General features: G+C 39.8%; 1 protein-coding gene across 11 annotated transcripts in view; it reads right to left on the bottom strand.

Annotated features, from left to right (window-relative positions):
- Positions 1-22,447, bottom strand: part of LOC131952256 (protocadherin Fat 1) — a 221,384-nt gene that overhangs the window by 135,146 nt on the left and 63,791 nt on the right. The window lies entirely within an intron of this gene.

The following is a 22,447-nucleotide window of genomic DNA, read 5'->3' as shown; positions in this document are numbered from 1 at the left end:
GCGCGTCGTCACACAGAGCTAAAGAGCTTACACTAAAACACCGGTGATCATTACCCCCCTCACGTGATGCTATACACCCATCACGTGACCAGTTCTCTATGCAGGAATGAAATAACAGATTCAGCAACGGATCAAATTCTCTTACATACAGCTGTAATTGCCATCTGATCACATCTCCATAGCAACGACGAGCTTTAACTTTGAGCGCTCTTCAGCGATGTGAGTTCACTTTTTTTGTATAATGGAGCAATGTGACCCAGGTTAGTATTAAACAAGAGGGGGGACTCTTGTACTGCCAGACATGCAAGGCTGCATGCAATGCCGAGACGGGGAACGAGGGCTTTTTGGAATCTGAGAGAGACGGCAGATAAGCATGGCACCAAAGCCGCTCTGGGAATAAAATAGCTCGTTTGAACTATAAATAGGTAATGTAAACACACACCTGTTTCTAAAAATATGAATGCGGCTTATTATTTAGATTGTGTGCACGCGAATTTTTACATACATACATACACACATACATACATACATACATACTTAAATACACACAAAAATGTCTATACTCATACGCACTCACACAGAGACCGCCATTTTCAATCTGCTTCGGATATTACCGTCAATGTACGATTGACTTGTTACCTAAACAAGACCTGTTAAAATTATGACTTGTATTCCAACCAAAACAACATGGCGGCGCCATCGCCCCCAGGGGCTCGGAATGTCTTGTAAAAACACTTTTTTTTCTCCATAAAAACTAACGGAATACAAAAGAAACGCCGTTCAACTTCCACACACGCCCTTTTCTCTCTCCCCCCTCCCCCACCCCACCTTTATCCTACATTACAAAAAAACTATTGTTACTTTGCAGTACTGTAAAAACATACGTCGTGTGTATGTAAAAATAATGTGTAACTTCTGTCTGACCCTATCTGAACCCTCCAGTATTTATGATTAATATACAGTAATTATATATATATATATATATATATATATATATATATATATATATATATATATATATATATATATATATATATATATATATATATACATATATACATATATATATATATATATATATATATATATATATATATATATATATATATATATATATAAATATAAATATAATTACTGTATATTAAATAATACATAGCTCCTCCATCTAAGCTTACCATGCTTTAATCTAACAAAACACGTATAGTTCGGTACAGCTCGTATACAATACCTACTAAATTGCGTGAAATAATACATAGCCTCCGTCTGACCTTAAATTCCACCCACGTCCACCCCCAACCACCAACACACACACACACACACACACACACACACACACACACACACACACGACCCAGCCAGTTATGTGTACACCCTCGTGCCGCCCCCCGACAATACAACAATTGTAACGTTACCCGGCAGCGCCCCGCCGCCGCCGCCCTACCAGGAGCCCCAGCGTGATGGGAGCCCAAGATTAGGGGGCGCGGTACCGGAAGCTCGCAACGAGATTCCCGTCATATCTATAATGAGAATCTCATTGTACAGCCTAATCACACACACACGCACACACACGCTCACAAAATATAACGTCGGTGTAACCGTGGTGGTGGGGTGAAGGTCCGGCTACAGTAATCAGGCGAGGAAATATATTTTATTTCCTACATAACTCAATTCACGACGGCATGTAAGAATTACACGAGAAATATTATAGCTCACGTAATAGGTGGGGGGGGGGGGGGGGGGGGTTGATACAATATTCGGAAAATCCCAGTCTTATTTTTATCTGGCATTTTTACTTTACATTAGTAAAGATCATGATGAAGACTAAAAAAAAAACATACAACGACAGTCATCTGTTTGAAAAGATGCATTGCTGACTATAATTTTTTTAAGAACGGGGTGGGGGGATGCACTTCCATGTAGTGCTTCGTAAGACAAAAAAAAAACATTTTCTGCGATTAATTTAACACATAGACGACCTCATGAAGTTTAAGATTACCGAAATGTCAAGATTTCCGAAAATTTTTAAGAAAGCCGAAATCGGTACTTTAAAGATGTATTGATCAATATTGATCATAACCGCTTTACCAACTAAAAGCAAAAATTGCTGACGGATGAATTATTTTTTTTGACAACAAACAAAACTCCTATTCTCAACTAAACGCTGGGAATTTCATGGAATTTCTGACTCTCCCTTTCTAAACAATGCCATCTTTGTGTCTCACTCGTGTGGGAGGGACACGCACACGACGAACAGAAATCGAGGGTAAATACTGCGGTAGTCGGTTTACAGACTGACAGGAGAACTATGTAGACGTTTGGCATTGTTTTTGTTGGTATCATTTCACAAAGATGTATCAGAAAGGGGAGGGGGCGTGATATAATGGAATCTAGAAGTAGAGTGTGTGATAAGATTTGATTGGGTTTTTTTATGTTTCCTCGAAGCCTACTGTTTAATGGGAGAATATCGGGTTGGAGTTTAGACACTAGTTAGCTTTGATAATAATGGGGTCGGGTCGTCTGGAAAGTGCTGGTCGACGGTCTAAGTCCGAATAGGACAACAGGCTAGCTAAAGGTGGCCAATATGGGACAACAGGCTAGCTAAAGGTGGCCAATATGGGACAACAGGCTAGCTAAAGGTGGCCAATATGGGACAACAGGCTAGCTAAAGGTGGCCAATGTCCTAATGAGAAAACAGTCTAGCTAAGACCTAATGGGAAGACAGGCTTAAGATAGGTATTCATACCTACGGTATTAAAAAATAAATCTGCTTTGCAAAATTAGTAACATAGTAAACAGTGGAACTCGGCAGATTAAATAATTGCGCGCCATCAAACAACGCGCCGCACCGTTCAACACCGAGAGTTTAAAAATAAAACCCACTAAGAATATCCCTAAGTTACAAAACATCAAGGAGTCTAACTTCACTAAGAACATCAACAGTCAATGAGTGGTTTACACAAGTTTCACTCCTAACGACTAATTAACCCTTTTTTTTAACATGTTTGTTTAAAATTTAGCTAACACTTAGACAACCTGTCAAAGGAAAAAAAAAATACTTTTTATGTTAATTAGGTTATTTTTAGACACCGTTTAAGTCATTCAGCTGTCGAGATAATACTCCGGTAAGACAGGTTTGACCTGATTACTTAATTAGCTGACATTTTTACAGGTGTTGGTTAAGGAGTGTGTTAAAGTTTAATGCACTTTTAAACGGGGTATATCAATGATTAAAGATATATACTGTCAGGTAATGTCACTGTCCCCCACATATACACACACCTCCCACACATAAAGCCTCACCTGAGGTATTATTGTAAGATTATTCTGTGGGGGTGGAATTATGTCGGTGATAGAACTTGTGGAGGAGGTGTACATGTAGATAAGGGGCGCTCTAGTTAGGGCGCTCGTTACGGGCTACCCCAGGTAATGTGCTCAAGATGGGGGTGCTTGTTGTAAGGGGGTGATGGACAACGTTCCATCTAATGGGTGAAAAAGCTAGTGTGCAACGTGTATTTTGTATGCGCGGTGTTCTGAAAGTCCTACACAAGGATATATGTATCACTGCGCGGCAGTTCAAAACTACTGCGCGGCGGTGCAACCTCGCAGTGGGAATATTGGCGGTGCTGAAACTTGGAGACCACTTAGGCTAGTACAGGAACTTATGTAGCCTACGTAATGGTCTACCTAGTAAAGTCTCTTTTTTTTCCTTTGCGAGCTAGACAGAAGTCTAGTACAAAATCTTCAAATTATTCAAATTATTTTTTCTATACCTTGTTCTAAGTGACTACGTATGTCATCATGGCGTCTAACACGTACATGTCTAACCTCAACTGGTGGATGGCACGTGACTAGCACGGGCTCACCAATCAGCCAATCATTTATCGGGGCTCGCTCGAGCGGGGAAAAGTAACTACAAGGCGTTACGTATCTAGGAGAAAGGGAAGGGAGGGGCGGTGGATCACTCACTTGTCGGGTAATTGCTGTCTCGTCATGGCCTCGAGTGGTAGGTCAACAGGTAAAAAACTATTTTGGTGAGATCCACATTTTTTTTTTAAATTTAATTTTTTGTGTACGATTTTCGTTGCATTCAATTTTTAAATTATTTTTTTTTATTGAATTACCTACACTGTGATGGAATAATACAAATAAAATCTGAAGTATGGGAATGGTTTAAACATCCGACTACAGATGAGGCTAGCAACCTGACCACTACAACAACGCCATGTTTGTATTGATTCACCATCAACCGGTTATCAAAAAAAAGTGGGGTGGGGGGTCTATTAAAAGAATGAAACCGGAAGTGATCACCATGAAAGAAGGCTACCTGTTTACTGGGGAGCTAATCTGTTTTTTCTGAATCCGGAAGCACTTAAGAGGCCATCTTGAAATAATGGCGGGCACATTGACGCCATTGTCTACACGCGGCGTGACGTAAACAAGGTGTCTAATTGAACAGACGTGCTGGGGAAACGAGACTTTACCTTGGTAAGTCCCGAACAGAGGCCCTTGGTTTAAACCGGAAGATAACCGGCAGATACCGGCAGGTGGGGCCGGTGTTTCTACAGGTAGATTGGTGTTTCCCGAAAAAAAAAAGGATGCATTGCACATCTTGATAATTTGAGTCGTTCTTTCGAGGATCGAAATCGATAAAAAAATAATTCAGATTAAACAAAACAATATTAGAGGGAGGATTTATATTTACTCGATTGTTTTATTATAGAAATATGGGAATCTTTGTAAATAGGCCTATACATAAATGTTCGCAAATCACCAGAAATCCTAATAAAAAACTTGACAAAATGTTCGATATTTCAATGGCACTACAAAACAAAACATTATGTTTCACTACATTTATTTTATTTTATGAACATACAAATATCTTTTTTAATGTTTTTGTTTCCACATATATTCTATATACCATGAATATACATCGAGATTAGTTTGAGAACTACTAAATTTTGATATAGCAGAAAGAATATAAAACGTTTTTTTTTTTACAAAAAAAAAAAACAAAACAAAAAACAACGGAAATTGCATTTTCATTGTCTTTAGATGGAACTTGCCCAACCATAGACAAACAACACAACAAAATACTTTATTTAATAAGTGAAGGACGGGTAGGTGGTGGGGGAAATAGCAAGATTGATTTCAATTAATCGATTTTATGGTAATATCATCGATTTGTGCCAGCCCCTTTGGCCTAGAAATGAGACAGGGCAGAGTAACACGGACAGCAGACGAACCTGACCGTTGGGGCATCAGACGAACCTGACCCTTGGGGCATCAGACGAACCTGACCCTTGGGGCATCAGACGAACCTGACCCTTGGGGCATCAGACGAACCTGACCCTTGGGACATCAGACGAACCTGACCCTTGGGGCATCAGACGAACCTGACCCTTGGGGCATCAGACGAACCTGACCCTTGGGGCATCAGACGAACCTGACCGTTGGGTCAGAAGAAAGGTCTCATTACTTAAAGGAAAGCTGCAACACGGTACAGGGGTATCGTAAAACGGAATAGTGGCGATACTGTAGCGGGGTATCGTAACAAGGAATCGTTGCAATACTGTAGAGGGGTATCGTAACACGGAATCGTGGCAGCGTTGCAGAGAGGTATCGTGACACATAATCGTTGAAACAGCAGATGGGTATCGTTACGAAGAATCGTGGCAACACTGTAGAGAGGTATCGTATTTACGGAATCGTGACAATACTGTAAAGGAGTATCGTAACACTGAATCGTTGCAACACAACAGAATGGTGCCATAACTCAAGTTATAGGTGCAACACAAAAGCGGGGTTATATCGCAGTGTTTCTTTCAATCATTTTTTCTCCGGGGAGAGGGGGCGCTTGAAATTTTTCGAGGTGAAAGGGAGGGGGGTTAAAGTATACATTTTCTATACATACATATTCTGTTAAAGAAACTCTGGGGTATCGTAACAGATGGAACTGTTTGGGCGTATTGTAAACATCAACTCTCTTTAGAAAACATAATGAAAGCATTAGTGTACCTAGTGACGTAAGATGAGTCAGCTATTTGGGAGGTGTGCGTACGGCTGGTGAGAAGTGTTTTTCTCTGATATAGTAGGAGTAAATAAATTAACAACTACTGCTCTTTTTAACTAATTAATTAATTAGTCAATTGACACATGGTGATTTGTCACGCTTACATCATTCTACTTAATCTTATAATCGAACTTTCATAAGCCTTGATTCTTTTTTTTTCGTTCAATCTTAAACATATCCCATTTGGGCATTTTGCATTTCGTTGACGTTATTCTTTTTATCTTATCTTTTTTTATTTATTTTTTTATTCGTTTATTTTTTTGTAATTTTTTTTTTTTTTTTGCAATTATTTTTTACTGTACGAAATTGGGAAAGTTTTCCTTTTTTACTTTCTCGTATATACGTAGTATAGAGAAAGTATTGTAATCGTGCAAAAAAAAAAAAATCGAGATTTTTACAAATCTCGACGTTTTACACCTCACTGATACGGAAAAACATAATTTTGCAATCTTGTCCGTATGTCTGTGTGTGTGTGTGTCTGTGTGTCTGTCTGTCCGTGTGTAAACACGATAACTTGAGTACCGTTACAGCTAGGTTGATGAAATTTCATATATAAGTATTTTATCAAAATCGTAGATCCGTATCAACTTTTGAGCGATTTCCGATAACCGGAAGTGGTACTTTTCCTACTTTGAATTTTTCAAAAGCCTATAACTTGAGTACTATTTCAGATAGATAAATGAAATTTCACATTTAAGTAAAAGATCTAATTCTCTACCTTCTGTTAAATTTTGAGTAATTTCCGTTGACTGGAAGTAGTAATTTACGCTACTTCCGATTTCTCAAAAAACTAATGTAAATTTTTAAAGTACTAATAATATTGCGCACTATTATACGCGTTTTTATTCGGCGTTTGCTTGGTGCGCAATGTTTTTTTTATGAGATTCTATTCTATTTTTAAAAGTTTAAGTATTTAAAATGGATTAAAAATCATAACTATATCCCCAGTTACCATCCCCTGTTGTTTTATATAAGAATATTCGAGAAAGTTTAGGGGAGATCACTACCGGTTTATTTGTTGTAGACATCTCAATCTCGCTTGATCTGATTGGGTTAAAAACATAACGAGATCGGGCGAGCCGTTTAGTGAGAGCAAATATAAAACACAAGTAGGTTATTGCCGAGGTGGGGGTATTAGTTTTCATACCGGAGTACCATAAACTTGAACACAACAAAAAACCCACAGTGGCATAAAGTATCAGCGTGAGTAATATTCTAGCGCCCGTTTGATTGGTTTCAGTTTCTTGACTTGCCGTTTCTCCCCCCATAAAGACGCCATCCCAGCAACGGCAATTCCCGCTCGGTTCCAGCGTCGTTCCCGCCCAAGGGGTAGGGAGACGTCAGCGGAAATGACGTATAATGTATTGGCAGGGTTTCCCGGGAGATTGACAAAATGGACGCCATTTTTTTTCATGCTTTGTTTCATGTATTGAGGATAGTTTTGAAGAATTGTGAGAGTGACTTAAATTACTTTGACGAATGGGAGGCGAAATCTAAACGGACGAGTTTTGTCAAGACGAAGGGTGACGGTTTTAGAATAACTTGGGCGCCGGGCGCTGTGGCGGAGGGATGGGGGAAAGGTCTCTAAAGGGACTGGGAGGGTCAAAGTTCAAGGAAAAGTTCTCCAGAGGATATGTGATGGAGGTTGTGATCAGACTAACACTTGAATGCAACGTTTCGTTCGCTGGTCAAATTGTGCTCGGGGAAAGAGGGCCTCGGTTAAGATGGTACCCAGTAAAGAATCCGCGTCTGAAAGTGCACAGATTACCCTATTTACACACACACAAACGCACACACACACACACAAACGCACACACGTTCACACAGCACACCCCATACACTCAATCACACAATACACACCATCACACACACATTAAGACACAATAAAGCTGAATTAGCGTTATTTTTAACCTTGCTTGTCTGTTATGAAGTAGCAAGACAAACTAATCAGGGGCAAAACCTAATATTTCACTCACTGATTGGTTCAAATTATACACTTAATAAAGGGGTGGGGCGGGGGGGGGGGTGGGGGGGGGGGAAGACTTTGATTCCTAATCAACTCTAAAACAATCTATGGACTATTTTTTAACTCACTTCGTTAATCGTGTTTACAATTAGTTCAAAATACGTCCCCGGGGACGGGCAATAACGGCCAAGAGACAAGTGGTAATGGCAATGACCAGTGGTCAAGCCCCCTTCATCTGACCCACGGGGTGCACCCGATGGTCAATTACATGCGTGAGGACACACATGCTTGCATCTGGTCTCACTATCAATCTGCCGATTGACCGCTGTCCGGCAGGAAGAGTGGACACCGGGGCATGCAAATAGGCTCCGGCGTTAGTCACTGGGCTCGACCGTCTAGAGTGCTACAGTGGACACTAGTGGACATTGAATGGCCCCGTGCACTTCATTTAACCCGTGGGGTCTGATCGACACGGGCAAGTAATTAGACGCATGAAATTTTTCCCATTCAGGCAGATGTAGTGCTTTCAACCCCCCCCCCCCCCCCCCCCCCCACACACACACACACACCCCACCCCTCCATACATATGCATACTGAATTACGGAAATAAAATATGGTGTTAAACAAATGTAAGTACACAATATTAAAAAAAAAACCATACATCTATGATCTATGCAATAAAAGAGTGAGAATAAGAATATGTCAGAAAGTTTGGAAAAAAAAAAGTCGTTTTATTTCATTGCAATTTAGTTTGTTATTTCTTTTATTAAAGAAACTATAAAAATCGGCAAAAATATCTCAAAGAAATCATACAAAGTAAAGTTATCAGAAGACGGAAAATATTAACCCAGACCAGAATACTCAAATGGAAAATATTAGCTGATTTTAGAAATGAATAAACGGAAAATATTAGCTGGTATGAAAATGAAAAGATGGAAAAACGTTTCCATCACCAGCTTAGACTTGAGAATTCCCCGAGCCTTTGTTGGGTCGCGCGAGTGACAATTGGGGTGAAAGAATGGCTACAGGACTAATCAAGTACTAGTAGTTTTTACCCGGGAGCTAAGCCGCTGTCACGGGCAACGATCGAATCGAGCAGGATGACAAAGAGAAGCGACCAATCGATTCATTTCTCTCCAAGACAGAATTTTGCTTCTTAAATCATCGCAGAACGGTGTTTCCTTCATTAAGATATGAACCGACTGAATACTGTGGGTTATGAATTCGATGTTTTAAAAAGGTGTCGAAGCGGATTTACAATAACATTTTCGTCAGAATTTCTTTCGATTTACACCCCCCCCCCCCCACACACACACAAACACGTACAAACATAACTCCACCGAAGGAAATAGAAGTTATTTCTTTTCCCAAAAATATTACTTTTTTTTTTTAAACAGGGTGGGAAAAAATCTTAATTTTAGTTAGCAGTTTACTACCTAAATTGTTTTAACAAGTTGATTTTCAAAACGTATGTAGCTACATAACTTATCTGTATGTTGAGTCGGTAGAATGAAATCTAAATGCAATTTAAAAAAAAACCACTATTTGACATCAGCAAATCTGAGAATTAAATTACTTTTTTTAACTAAAATTTTGGATTACTTTTTATTCCCGAACTTGGTAGTCGAAATACTCGGGCTGTTTCTTTACTCTTATACATATATTTCAAAATGTTTTTTAAATATAATTTTATATTCGAATACAAACGTAAGAAACAACGATGTTGCGATGCTCCCTCCCCCCCCCCCCCCCCCCCACTCATCCCCACCCCTATCAATATGCAAATTTTAAAACTCAAAATCAAGAAAGCAAACACGAGCTGACGCGCCAAACGTTATCGATCAGCTGGCGAACAATCGATTTTCTTCTTCTGACCCAGGTCAAAATCATTATGCAGAGAGCAGAGCTAATTCATTCAGTTTCTCAACTGAGGCGGGGGGGGGGGGGGAGGTGGGGGGAGGGGGCGTGACCAGCCCGCACGTTCTGTCTCTGCCTCTGGAAGTCCCACCAGAAGGATTATTTGCGCACGGTGGTGCAAGAAAAGAATTTTTTTATACATCACCGAAAACAGAAAAAAAAAATGTTTCTTAATATAGTTATTATTTTTGTATAACCAGACCTTCAATCATACAGTTAAAATTTGTGTTCTTCGGATTTTGAAATTTTAAAAATTTAAAAATTAGAAGCAAAAGCTCTGTCACATGAACAATTTGATGTTCTACGCTGCTTCTTCTAGCTTGCAATGGAATGTCCATATTTCCTCTCAGCAACACTAAATCGTCCAACAACAGAGCTATAGAGAGGTTGCACGTGACGTCACGGTTAAGTCAAGTTAAGTCCCCTTGTAAATATCCGCCTCTCTATAGTAAGTACCGTAGTGAATCAACTGGGGTTATTATGCTAAATAATTAGTTGCAACGTAATTATGAGTAACAGTTAACAAGATTTATGTTTTTACGTAGAGCTGAAGACAGCTATTTTTTTCACCTGCTTTTATTAATCTAGGACAACCCCGGATACACAAAACTGTAATTACTGTTTCATGAACATTTTGTTGCTCAACAGAAAGGTCATTCGGTTTTTCCTATTTTTTTCCCCTCCACCGTGCGCGCAACTTCGCACAGCGTCAGCACCGCTTTGTACGTGGTGAGAAAACCCGGTGCGTAATGCCCGGGGCCACGAGAAGGTCAAAAGAGTTCCGGATACGAGTCTGGTCCTACGTAATTTCCACGTCACGCCGGTGACAGAAAACAACGGAGGGGACGTCATTTATGACGGTTATAAAGAACGTCGCTGTTGGGGGGGAGGGGCGCTTGGGAGAGATGGGAGGGGGAGTTGAAATGGTGGGGATAGGGTAAAAGAAGTAGAGTCAAGTTTGAATTTTTTTTTTAATATGTGTAGGAAAATAAAATGTGTTAAAACTCAGGTTAAGTAATAGGGCTGGTTTTATTGAGCCGTAGAACTGGTTGGTGACCTACTACCAGCCCTATATGTAAAGAAAAAGTAAATCTAAAGTACGATTATTACATTACTAAATCTCATGGGACTGCGGTAGGTTCATCAATGAAAGATATCTCAGTAACAAAAAATGAAGTTTGGGGTTCTTAGGCGTGGTTGGAGGAAAGACTTAGGCTGAAATAGTACATATATGTGGCGATTTACATTGAAGGGACTTTAGAGGTCAAGAACAAGGTCAAGGACATGAGGTCAGGGACTTGAAGGCCGGGGCATAAGGTCAGGCACAATAAACAAAAAAGTAGTGAAAACCACTGCTTCAATGCCCCAAGAAATTCACCAAATAAAATCATAACATCCGAAACAAGTTCCATCGACGTGTTCATTCCCACAGACCCCGCATGCCATTCCTCACAGACACCACGTAGCGCAATAACGCGAGAACCGCTGTTTAAATACCTCGGGGATTTACTTAGTGACCATATCTGAGTGAAAGAGTTCCGGAGATGTGGCCCGTTTTCACGAGTCGGTTTCTTGTTCCTCGCAGATAAACCCGGCCACAATAACCTTGTCCAGGACGACCCGCTGTTTGAAGGGGTGCGGGTGGGGGGAGAGAAGGTGAGGGTGGGGGTGGGGGAGGTGAGGGGAGGGAGGGGGAGATATAAAAATGGCCATTTATTCCTGGACACGAGTACAAACGACCAGGGCTGGTCAGTGAGAGGGCTATAACCGTAGCCCAGCACGGCTGTATCGGCTATTAGAAACTGGAAGGATAAAAAAGTGTCAATAAGAAGAAAAAATGGGTGGGGGAAGGGGAGAAGATGTGTGGGAGGGGGGAAGGTTAAGGTCGTGGTTTAGGGAAGTAATGTGTGAACATGGTGAGGATGTTGATGAGTCGTGAGACGAAGGTTAGAGTTAAGTACCCCAGGGTTAAGGTTTACTGTACGTTTTCGACACCGCACCAGTGGTCGAATGGTGGTATAGCGTTCGTCTGCTAAACCTCGATTGTCTCGAGTTCGGGTCCCTGGCTTAGAGCAGTAGTACAAGAAACACGTGAACTCTACTTCACCTGCCCCGTGGACCGCCAGAGCAGAAAGGGAGCTGTAATTACTTACCAGTGTTATATGTAATAGCGCGTATGGGTTTTAAAAAATCTTTATTCGTTTTCCTGTCATATTACACCTAACCGTAGCCATAACGAAGGTGAAGTAGATCTAATCTGTTTCTATAGTCAGCCCACACAAGTGAGGGGAGTGGGATGATGTCCCAGCATCAACACTCATCATCTTTTTCTGTTCCCGCTTTCCTCCTAACTTCATCATCTAAACAACGCCCTGCGCTTAAACCTGATATGAATGAATACGAACCCACCCCGATCAGCCTTGTGTCCGTACACTCTAACACCCAACCACAATTTTTAAAACAAAGCAATACTTCTAAGCGAGGCGAAGACGGTATCATATCAAGGCTTTTATTTTCTTAATGTTAGCGTTTGGGATTAAGATTAGTGTCACAAACTAGACTGGGATTAACACGTGCTAGGGTAGTAGCGACACCGTGAAGAAATATCACATACACTCTTGTAAAATCGCATCAGCGGTTCTGTGGTTCTAGGAATATTCCCAGAAAATTTTCATCATCCAAACACCCCTATCCCTTTTACATATTTGTATGTGTATTTTATTCCTCGGGTTCCAGCGGTAACGACCTTGAATATCAATTTGATGACAACGTATCAGGGATTCCCTCGGTGGATTAAACATTCAGACCTCGCGCTAAGCTCGCTGATTACGTGGGCGCTGATAGGAGGGGGATGAGATTTTTAAGGCTGAGATTGGTTTAAATGACATACACAGATCACGCATATAATCAAACATACATTTTTTTTAATGTCGCAGCTTATGTCAGTGGTTCGCACATTACTAAATCAAATAGACTCAACAGTTTTTAATGACGCAGATAATGTAAGTGGTTCTCATATTTATACATTTATACTCAATTAAAAAAACTTTTTGTAATGACGCACTTATGACAGAGGTTCCCGTATTTATATAACTCAATCAAATAGACAACTTTTTTTTTCAATGAACTTATGTTGTAACAGTGATTCTCAAATATATCATTACCTATCCACTAAATTTTTTAACGTAAGTTTTAAATGATAAAGTTGTTTTAATAACTGCTTTCGTATACACCCACATAGACTTTCACACACTTAAATAAAAATTAATTTGTAGACCAATATTAGAGGTAGCTCGCAAAAAAATCCAGAAGATGATTTTACTACAAGTCTAAAGAAATCAAAAGTTAGTCGAGTGGTTCTCAAATGTAACTTTCCGTCTAACTATTTTTTGCTCTCTACTAGAATCGGCTTTGTACATTTTTTTTACAAAGAACTCAGAATGCGCCTTAATGGTCTTGTTCAATGTCCGTCAAGCAACCTGAAGATTTTTGTCTGACCACCTTTTTTTAAAAAATGCATCTTCACACACCCAATACACGATGACACAAGGTCCTCAAATTCTCAATCACGCAGAAATGCCAGGTCTTCAAAAAAAAAAAGTTTACACTGGTGCGCACGCTGCTGTGCTATTTTTAGCCCTCCAGCACCCCCTGTTGTTTACGCCAGCTGTGAGGTAAGGAAAACTTCACAGCTCACATAATAGTGTCACGTTTTACGACTTCAAATCTTTTTTAATACCCCAGCTTTTTTTTTTACTCTAAAGCTTTCAAATTCTAACGAATACAAAAAATGTTTTCATATTCTGAAGATGTTTAAAGCAGATAATCTTCTACACAAAAAAAAAAAAAATAAATAAATAAATTTAATTCTAAATTGATAAAACCAACAGAACTTAAGTTTATCCAAAATATAAATTTAATTATAAAAAAACTATATAAACCGAAAATTTCTCCTAGCTATGAAAATGTAAACAAATAACCGTGATATCGGCGTCGCTTTCCATTAAGAAAACCCCTCTCGGGTTTTATTTATAAACACTTAATGGCAAGAACACGTTTAGGTTTTATAGCCTCGCTTTGCTTCTCGTTTATTGGATTTTTTAAAACCAAGTACTAACCCACGAGTAGATGAAATGAGAGCGATAATCTTTCTTTCTTAACAACAAAAAAAAAAGAAAAAAAAAAGAAAAAAAAAAAGAAAAAAACCTTGAAAACGAGTTAATAAATTGAACTCTCGCTTGACGGAATTCGAGACGTGGTCTTGCTTGGCCAACTGTGAATCAGCCAACGAGAGTAGAATGGATGGGTTGAGTAGGGCCGAGCGAGAGAAGATAATAAACGCTAAAGAAAAAAATCTATACCTTCACTAAAGGAATAAACGGTACTGTCGGAATTGCTGTAATATGTGGATCGATTTCTCTACAGGGAATAACGTTTACTCTCATCTAATCACTAACCTAAACCTAAACCATAAACATCAGCCGGAGTGATGAATACTCAACTGACGGAACGGTGCAAGCTAAGGTTTCAATAAGGGAAATTAACTTTTCAGGGGAGGCTACTCAAAATGTGATAGAATAAATGATTTATTTTTAAGCATTCAACCAGAGTGGTGCAATATTGTCAAATATATATTCTGTATACAGTCACGATAGACGCAAAATGTTATACCAACGTCTTAACTACGTAGACAATTGTAAAAAAAAAATTAATAACCATTGTTCTTAGGACATTGAAACGTCAAAGAATTTTTTCCCCCACTGTTTCAGTAACACCATGTGCTTTTACTCTTTTTCACATTAATTATGTTTTGTACCTACAAGTTTTATGAATTCATATAGTTCATTTACCACAAATTTCACATTATTTGATCTATACACACTTCTGGGTAAATTTGGCTGGGCTAAAGAGTTCAAAGAGCGCGTACTGAAAGCCCTTGGTCGAATGTTGAAAGCCCTTGTATGAGTGCTGTAGCCCTTTCTTACACGAGTAATGTATGAGTGCTCAAAGCCCTTTCTTACACGAGTAATGTATGAGTGCTCAAAGCCCTTTCTTACACGAGTAATGTATGAGTGCTCAAAGCCCTTTCTTACACGAGTAATGTATGAGTGCTCAAAGCCCTTTCTTACACGAGTAATGTATGAGTGCTCAAAGCCCTTTCTTACACGAGTAATGTATGAGTGCTGTAGCCCTTTCTTACACGAGTAATGTATGAGTGCTGTAGCCCTTGTATGAGTTCTGTAGCTCTTCTTTATAAGAGTAATGTAAGCCCCTGTGCGATGGCTGAGAGTCATTGTACATGTGCTGAAGGTCATTAAACGAGTGCTGAAGGTCATTGTACAAGTGCTGAAAATCATTGTACGAGTGCTGGAAATCATTGTACGAGTGCTGAAAATCATTGTACGAGTGCTGAAAATCATTGTACGAGTGCTGGAAATCATTGTACGAGTGCTGAAAATCATTGTACGAGTGCTGAAAATCATTGTACGAGTGCTGGAAATCATTGTACGAGTGCTGAAAATCATTGTACGAGTGCTGAAAATCATTGTACGAGTGCTGAAAATCATTGTACGAGTGCTGAAAATCATTGTACGAGTGCTGAAAATCATTGTACGAGTGCTGAAAGCCCCCATGTACGAGTGCTGAAACAACAACAACTGTTAAAGTATAAAGTTGCTATCAAGTTCGTTGATCGCGATCAGATTAGCACAAACAGTTTACAGTTGACCGGACAAGTCGTTGGAGGGGGGTTGATGAACTCCAAACAGGGGCGGATAACTACAAAGATACGAAAAACGTCTGAAAATCTAAACGGAAGCGAATGGTCTCCCGGGATAGCTTGGCAAATCAGATTACCGGGGAATAGTTCCTGGGTGGGGGGGGGGGGGGGGGGGGGGGGTTCAAATCAGGCTTTTTCTATTTCATATCTTTAATGTTTTGTTTTTCGATTATTCGATTATCCCCCCCCCCTCCCTGGATAAATTGAATTTTTTACCCTCGTCAGACGGCTCGTTGGGTCCCCTTAACAGGGGAAGTCACCGTGACCTAATCTTCGTATTAAGTGTAAAATACCAAAGAGCAATGATCTAAAAAAAACATGATAGGAAAATTGTTCTAAACCCTGTACATTAATGCGTTCGACCTTCAATCAACTGTAATTAATTAGCTTTTAGTTTTTAAGTAACCCATTAGAAGTCGGGATGAACTCGTGATTGGAAATGCCCATCCATTTTTATTAGATCATCTACGGGAAGCGCGGGGCGGAATTCGTGTTATCCCGTTGCCATGGCAATAAGAGGGCTCTATTTTGCAATGATGCGCTTAACACAACTAGCAGGTAACAACAACCTTGACTTCCCGTTACCCCCCCCCCCCCCTCTCCCGTTCTGCCAAAATATTATGTACCCCTTGTTATGTACACGATATCAACCCTTGCCACTCCTCCTCGCGACTGAATCAAACTAAATATATTCCATCGCACTTAACCCTTTAACCGTCGATCAGGTCTTCCCGCTCCCCCAATTATCGTGAAGCTAAGTGTACCGTAATCCGCAATCCACTTCCGCTATCCACGTACTAATCCAGACCCATTAAACCATTACTTATTTAACACCTCGTTAGCAAGACGCTCAACGCACGTTCAGACATAATCCGAGCTGGATCAGCGCTGAGACCAGGGGTGAGTAACGCTGGCAGAGTTCTGGCGAAATTTCATGGTCCGGGTTCAAATCCCAGTAAAGGTTGATGATCTTAACGGGGTGGGGTGGGGGGGGGGGGTTGCTTAAGAGTTTAAAAAGTAAATTGTGGACGATTGAAGACACTTGCAGGTATACGTGGTAAGGCAAGATGAATAAACTAGGGTGTGGGGGAAAGGAGGGGGGAATTGGCGAGAGGGTGTAGGTTTGGTTGAATGGTTGCTTGAATATTATTTGGATTGGTTAGGTGATTGTGTAAGACGGTTTTATGATGGTAAGTTAAATTGTTGGTAACATGGTAAGATGGTTAGTAAGATGGTTGGTAAGACGGTTTTATAAATGTAAGTTAAATTATTGATTAAATGATTGGTAAGATGACTGGAGAGATGGTAAGATGGTTGGTAAGATGGTTTTATGAAGGTAGGTGAGTTAAATAGTTGATTAAATGGTTGGTTAGATGGTTGTAGAGATGGTTGGTTAGATGGTTGGACACTTCTCGCAAGTAGACTGTAAGCACACCAAATTTACATAACATGGCGAGGCAATCGGGTCATCTCTTGATCTAAATGTGAACAGAAACACAACATCACCCGCGTTCGAAAACCAATTCACCCTGTCGAGGTGACCTTGAAATCTGATGAACGAAACAACGTGACGGATGGTACTGACCCCCCACAATCAGATGGTACTGACCCCCACACAATCTGATTGTTAACAACGCATAACCCGAACAACGGCAAGCACTCGTTCAGATTGCGACCTTTATAAAACTCGAGTTAGCCTCGCGAGATACGATCAGATCAGTAGTAGTACAACACTAGTAAAAACTACGCCATCTCGCAAAACTTTTTCCTCCACTGAAACACAGCGTTACTAGCTACTGTTAAACCATTGTTTGGGAGTTTTCGTATTGTTGAGTACATACGAAAGGTAAACATAACAGCGACTTTGTCTCCAGGCAATTTCATTCTTTTCTTTTCAAAGGGGTGGACTTAGACTGTATAAATAAGACGACTGCATTGTTCTATTATATGAACGAGAAAGGTAAGCATACATCGGAAAAGGTAAGCAGAATAGGACTATAAATCTCAGCCCAGTGCATTGTTCTCAAATGCAAACAAGAAAAGCAGGGTAGGACTATACATTTCAGACTTCTCAGACTCGGTGGTATAAAGTATACCAGCAGTTTTTGTCTACTTGTATTCACGAGACCCGGGTAGGTGAAAATATGAGCCTATATCCCGATGGTCTGTGGCGAGGGCATAAAAGTCACCGAGGCTGTCCAAACGGTCGCGGTGTGTCAGAGAGTAATAAAGATGTCTGCGTGCAGGTGTTGACACGTGACATACAATCCCCACTGGCACCGGTCAGCAGAAAGAAAACTCGTCACCTAGACCCGTCTGGCTTGCTCAGTCGCAATCTATATTCAGTGTGGGGTGGTGGAATGACTTGACTGTTTCTATGACAACTCTCCAACCCCGCCTCTCTACGATTGAATACACGAGCACTACTTAGAGATGGGAACCTGAAGTTTCATCAAGTAGTAAGATAGTGGGAACAGGAAAGTTGACCGCAAAAATGACCACTGATAAATGACACCAGACAGATGACAGCACCAACAAATGACCACAGATAACAAAAAACAGATGACAACAGACGGTTTAATCCACAGGTATCCACAGACAGATGACAACAGATAGATGACCACAGACAGATAACCACGGACAGATGACCATACAAATGACCACAGATAGATTACCACAGACAGATAACCACAAACAGATGACCATACAAAAGACCACAGATAGATGACCACAGACAGATAACACGGACAGATGACCATACAAAAGACCACAGATAGATGACCAAAGACAGATAACCACATACAGATGACTATATAAATGACCACAGACATAACCACAAACAAAATAACTACACAGATAAACAATCACATCAACAAATGACAATAGACAAATGGCCACACACAAACTCACACTCATCTACAAAACACAGCGTCTAATTGTAAACCTATTAAAACGTATCAAAAACTCCAACCCTTTGACTATAACACAAAACGTGTCAAAACTTCGCCATCAAACAGGTTTTCCCGCATCCAATTAAAACTAGGTGCAGTATATGTGAGCACATAAATAAACACCTCGGCACACCCTCGCACGAGGAATTTCTATTCACACACTCGGGAAATAACGTCATCGGTGTAATAGTGTAAACTTGTACGCTCGTTTCACACTTTTCAATTTTAAAAAAGTGCGGAACGGTGCATGATAAACTAAACAAACTACAGCGGCCCAACGCTACTCTCAAACACAGCAGTAGTCACGTGGTTACGATAAAATTTTGGTTCTTTAATAAACGCCGACAGGGCATATAGATCTAGCATTGCTTCGAAGCAGCATTTTCTTTCGGTACCGTTGTTTAAGATACGGTTAGGATTATATACTTATAATCCGAGTTTTGTTCAGGCATCCCCCGAATCATGTCACCCCCCCCCCCCTTCCCATCACTCACTGACCGGAAAATTGCCCATAAAAAAGGGCGCAAGTGCAATTTTGATTTCTTAAATCGAGAACCCCCACCCCGAGAAAAAATGTATTTGGATCAAGCCTCTGATCAGAAAAAAAAAGGCTCCAGCATAAGGTCTGTTTAGGGTCTTGTGTTAGGGTTAGAGTTAAAGCTAGGGACAGGACAAAGACCGGGGCTTTGGGAAGCGATACTTGTTTTAGAAAATAAAAGCGTCGAATACGCCCATGTGTTGTTACAATGTCCCAAAACTTCTTACCTCGCTACCTCGTTTTTTTTTGGGAAAATTTTCTTTTATTGGAATTCTCTTGGACTTTGAGCAGACGGTCAAAGAAACGAATGTGACGCGTATCGTAAGCTGGGCAGACGTGACCCGGGTGTTGCTTAAAGAACAGACCCGTCCTGTAGTTTACCGCGTGGGGGGAGATTGGTAAAACAAATAAGGAGAATTGTATTCATCGGGAGAACTGTAGTATTGATTTATTGGGAGAATAGTTCATGAGGAGAATTGTAATGATAAGCCAAGACTACCGAGCAGTGACATGATTATTGTTTGTATGTATTTGTACGTGTTTTTGTGCAGATTAAGAAATTTACATCGTACGTATTGTACTGCTGTTTTGCATCGATATTATTGATCGTGTTTCGATCCCTGTCGAATGTGTGGGAAAAGAGTTACGCTAGTTTAAAGTGACTTGCAGTCTTCGATCCCACTTAATCAAAATATTTAACTGCCCCACCCAAGTATATTCATACAGAACTAATATTTCGTTTTAAAATTAGACATAGAAAATTGGACGAGATTTTAAAAAACTTTTGATGTTTATATGTCCTCAGGTGAACAACACAGGTTTGCATTGGAAATTTAAACCTAAACATAAACAGATGTGTTTTTAATAACGTAGGACATACACATATTCACGGAAGGAAATTAGGTCAGACACACACACACACATTCACAGAAAGACAAACCCATATTCACAGAAAGACAAACCAATATTCACAGAAAGACAAACCCATATTCACAGAAAGACAAACCCATATTCACAGAAAGACAAACCCATATTCACAGAAAGACAAACCCATATTCACAGAAAGACAAACCCATATTCACAGAAAGACAAACCCATATTCACAGAAAGACAAACCCATATTCACAGAAAGACAAACCCATATTCACAGAAAGACATTAGGTCAGACACACACATACATAACGACAGACACACACACATACATAACGACAGACACACACACATACATAACGACAGACACATACACATACACAACGACAGACACATACATACATAACGACATACACACACATACATAACGACAGACACACACATACATAACGACAGACACACACACATACATAACGACAGACATACACACATACATAACGACAGACATACACACATACATAACGACAGACACACACACATTACGACACACGCACAATAGTTGTATCAACAGAGACTGTCACAGAACACACGTCTCAGACGTTTCATCTCGCTCCCACACACGTTTATCACAAGATACATCATGCACCGTGTCTGCGGCGTGGTTGTAATACGGCGATGTACGCATGTGCGTGTGGTCCAGATTGTGTACATGTCAGGTGTACAAGATTGCACATATCTATTGTACAGATTAGGAAGCTTCACGCCTAATGTAAATCGCGCAGAAAGTGATACGGCGACAATGAAGAGGGGAAAAAAGTTGAGTAAGAGCATGCGCTACATCACCCTACTTGTAAAAAAAACGATGACAATGTATTCGAGTCCAAGTATCGATATTCTAACCTAGTCTAACCCATGTACTGGCCTTAATAATAACAATAATCATGACCTAGCCTTATAGATAACCTTGATCCTAACAGCGGCACCAGTTAATAAAACCGATAGTGAACTGCGGTATTTTAAAACGTTTAACTAAACATAAATCATAACAGTGTAAAGGGTGGGGTTTGGTGTGGAGAAACTGGGTATTGGTGGAATTGGATATACTGGATTGTGGATAAAGATATTAAATAAAGAGGTAGTGGATACGGAAAAATGAGTTTATGTAATAAGGGCGTGTGGATAAAGGAATGTGCACCTTAAGCCAAAAAGACAAGTTTTTTTTTTTTTTTTTTTTTTTTTTTTTTTAATTCTTATAAACAAGTCACACGTCGGTAAATGAATTCTGCCGCGAGATTTTTATCTGGCAACTTGTTACAAACCTGCATCTGATTGGAGCTGGCAATGTTCGTATGTGGGGCGTAGGGAGGTTTTTTTTCTTTGTTAGGGTGGAGCCGGAATCAAATTGTACCTAACCTTCATGCTCTGCGAAATTTTTTTTTTTTTGTTTGTTACTCTGGTCAGTTCAATTTTATGTATAGAAATCACGAGTTAATTGGGCAAGTGGGATTGGTAACATTAATTTTAGTTTCAAATATTATATTTACTTTACCGTAGCTGAGCTAAGGCTTACAACCATGTGTTGTTTTTTTTAAATTAAATGAAGCGTGTTTTTTTTATTTCAATTTCATTAATTAATTACATGGCATTTTTTTTTAAATAATTTATTTTCTGAAATGTAAATATATGGGACATATATAAAAATCTAATCTGATTTTAATTAAATGTATACATAATTTAGGATTAACTCCCTTGGATATCATCTGTAAATGGTGGAAAGTATCAACAAAACCTGAGCTCAGATGTATAGTACTTAGTACCGACACAGAGTACTTACAGTACAGTGAGTACGCTTACAGAATACATCCAGAAAGAACTGACCAACAAACCCTTCGCAGATTGAGTACTAACACAAAAGTTGCTGAATGTACGTCACTGAGACTAAGTAGCAACACTTGATCACCGAAAGAGTATAAACAAAGTACTGATACAAAAGTACAGTACTAGCATAAGTACTGATACAAAAGTACAGTACTAGCATAAAGTAATAAACACTACTTGCATAAAGACGTAAATGGTAAACAAATATCATCACATATTACTGACAAAAATACCAACTTATAGTACTCATATAAAGTTCTGGCAAATAGGTGGCTTACTACTAGCATAAAGAAAGCAATTGTGAAAAAATAGCATGTCAAATTACTGACCAACGTACGACGTATAGTACTCATATAAAGTACTGACCAACACCAAAGCAAATACTGACAGTACTAACACACAGCACCCACATCGTGTACACACACACACATACGCACACACACACACACAAAATGTCAGGAATGCCAAGATCAGACGT

Source organism: Physella acuta, unplaced genomic scaffold (assembly GCF_028476545.2).
Source record: "Physella acuta isolate Inbredline_101_S28 unplaced genomic scaffold, ASM2847654v3 ptg000862l, whole genome shotgun sequence".
Classification (NCBI taxonomy): domain Eukaryota; kingdom Metazoa; phylum Mollusca; class Gastropoda; family Physidae; genus Physella; species Physella acuta.
The sequence above is the reverse complement of the archived record's forward strand: the minus strand, read 5'-3'. Positions and strand labels throughout refer to the sequence as shown.